At 47.0% G+C, this 1,970-nt stretch overlaps 4 non-coding genes across 4 annotated transcripts; all 4 read left to right on the top strand.

Moving 5' to 3' along the window:
* Positions 1–137: 137 nt before the first annotated feature.
* LOC123173063 (5S ribosomal RNA) lies at positions 138–256 on the top strand. The gene has a single exon (XR_006485859.1). It is a non-coding gene; the product is annotated as a 5S ribosomal RNA (ribosomal RNA).
* Positions 257–621: 365 nt separating this feature from the next.
* LOC123173102 (5S ribosomal RNA) lies at positions 622–740 on the top strand. The gene has a single exon (XR_006485896.1). It is a non-coding gene; the product is annotated as a 5S ribosomal RNA (ribosomal RNA).
* A 370-nt stretch (positions 741–1,110) lies between these two features.
* Positions 1,111–1,229, top strand: LOC123173129 (5S ribosomal RNA). Its single transcript, XR_006485921.1, has one exon. It is a non-coding gene; the product is annotated as a 5S ribosomal RNA (ribosomal RNA).
* A 374-nt stretch (positions 1,230–1,603) lies between these two features.
* On the top strand, positions 1,604–1,722 carry LOC123173194 (5S ribosomal RNA). Its single transcript, XR_006485982.1, has one exon. It is a non-coding gene; the product is annotated as a 5S ribosomal RNA (ribosomal RNA).
* Positions 1,723–1,970: the final 248 nt, after the last annotated feature.

Genomic DNA, 1,970 nt, shown 5'->3' on the forward strand with positions numbered 1-1,970 from the left:
GGGGGGGGGAGTAAGTAGTATATATAGGGCATTATCCATTATTAGGCAACGGTTGTAATGGTAGTAAGAATGACAATCATCTTTGCAGTGGACCTGGGAGTGGCAAGCATAAGAGACGAAGGCGGGGGTAACATGTCGGATGCGATCATACCAGCACTAAAGCACCGGATCCCATCAGAACTCCGAAGTTAAGCGTGCTTGGGCGAGAGTAGTACTAGGATGGGTGACCTCCTGGAAAATCCTCGTGTTGCATTCCCTTTTTAATTATTTTTTGCGCCTCGTGACAAACATATCGCATGTGCGCGATATATATTAACCCCGTTATATTATTTTTGACATTTGCGATATGTTTTAGCTTGCTGCTCATTGGTCGTCTAGAGGCGGCTTTGTGGCGCGAGGAGCGCGTTCTGAAAGGGGAAAAAATACGTGTTGCTGCGGTATAGAGGGAGGGTTGGAAACTGTGGTAAACTCGTCTCCGTGTTTGACGGAGGGGAGTAAGTAGTATATATAGGGCATTATCCATTATTAGGCAACGGTTGTAATGGTAGTAAGAATGACAATCATCTTTACAGTGGACCTGGGAGTGGCAAGCATAAGGGACGAAGGCGGGGGTAACATGTTGGATGCGATCATACCAGCACTAAAGCACCGGATCCCATCAGAACTCCGAAGTTAAGCGTGCTTGGTCGAGAGTAGTACTAGGATGGGTGACCTCTTGGGAAGTCCTTGTGTTGCATTCCCTTTTTAATTATTTTTTGCGCCTCGTGACAAACATATCGCATGTGCGCGATATATATTAACCCCGTTATATTATTTTTGACATTTGCGATATGTTTTAGCTCGCTGCTCATTGGTCACGCGTCTAGATGCGGCTTTCTGGTGCGAGGAGCGCGTTCTGAAAGGGGTAAAAAAATACGTGTTGCTGCGGTATAGAGGGAGGGGTGGAAACCGTGGTAAACTCGTCTCCGTGTTTGAGGGGGGGAGTAAGTAGTATATATAGGGCATTATCTATTATTAGGCAACGGTTGTAATGGTAGTAAGAATGACAATAATCTTTGCAGTGGACTTGGGAGTGGCAAGCATAAGGGACGAAGGCGGGGGTAACATGTCGGATGCGATCATACCAGCACTAAAGCACCGGATCCCATCAGAACTCCGAAGTTAAGCGTGCTTGGGCGAGTGTAGTACTAGGATGGGTGACCTCCTGGGAAGTCCTCTTGTTGCATTCCCTTTTTAATTATTTTTTGCGCCTCGTGACAATCATATCGCATGTGCGCAATATATATTAACCCCGTTATATTATTTTTGACATTTGCGATATGTTTTAGCTCGCTGCTCATTGGTCACGCGTCTAGATGCGGCTTTCTGGTGCGAGGAGCGCGTTCTGAAAGGGGTAAAAAAAATACGTGTTGCTGCGGTATAGAGGGAGGGGTGGAAACCGTGGTAAACTCGTCTCCGTGTTTGAGGGGGGGGGGAGTAAGTAGTATATATAGGGCATTATCCATTATTAGGCAACGGTTGTAATGGTAGTAAGAATGACAATCATCTTTGAAGTGGACCTGGGAGTGGCAAGCATAAGGGACGAAGGCGGGGGTAACATGTTGGATGCGATCATACCAGCACTAAAGCACTGGATCCCATCAGAACTCCGAAGTTAAGCGTGCTTGGGCGAGAGTAGTACTAGGATGGGTGACCTCCTGGGAAGTCCTCTCGTTGCATTCCCTTTTTAATTATTTATTGCGCCTCGTGACAAACATATCGCATGTGCGCGATATATATTAACCCCGTTATATTATTTTTGACATTTGCGATATGTTTTAGCTCGCTGCTCATTGGTCACGCGTCTAGAGGCGGCTTTGTGGCGCGAGGAGCGCGTTCTGAAAGGGGTAAAAGAATACGTGTTGCTGCGGTGTAGAGGGAGGGGTGGAAACCGTGGTAAACTCGTCTCCGTGTTTGAGGGGGGGGAGTAA

Source organism: Triticum aestivum, unplaced genomic scaffold (genome assembly GCF_018294505.1).
Source record: "Triticum aestivum cultivar Chinese Spring unplaced genomic scaffold, IWGSC CS RefSeq v2.1 scaffold54592, whole genome shotgun sequence".
Taxonomy (NCBI): domain Eukaryota; kingdom Viridiplantae; phylum Streptophyta; class Magnoliopsida; order Poales; family Poaceae; genus Triticum; species Triticum aestivum.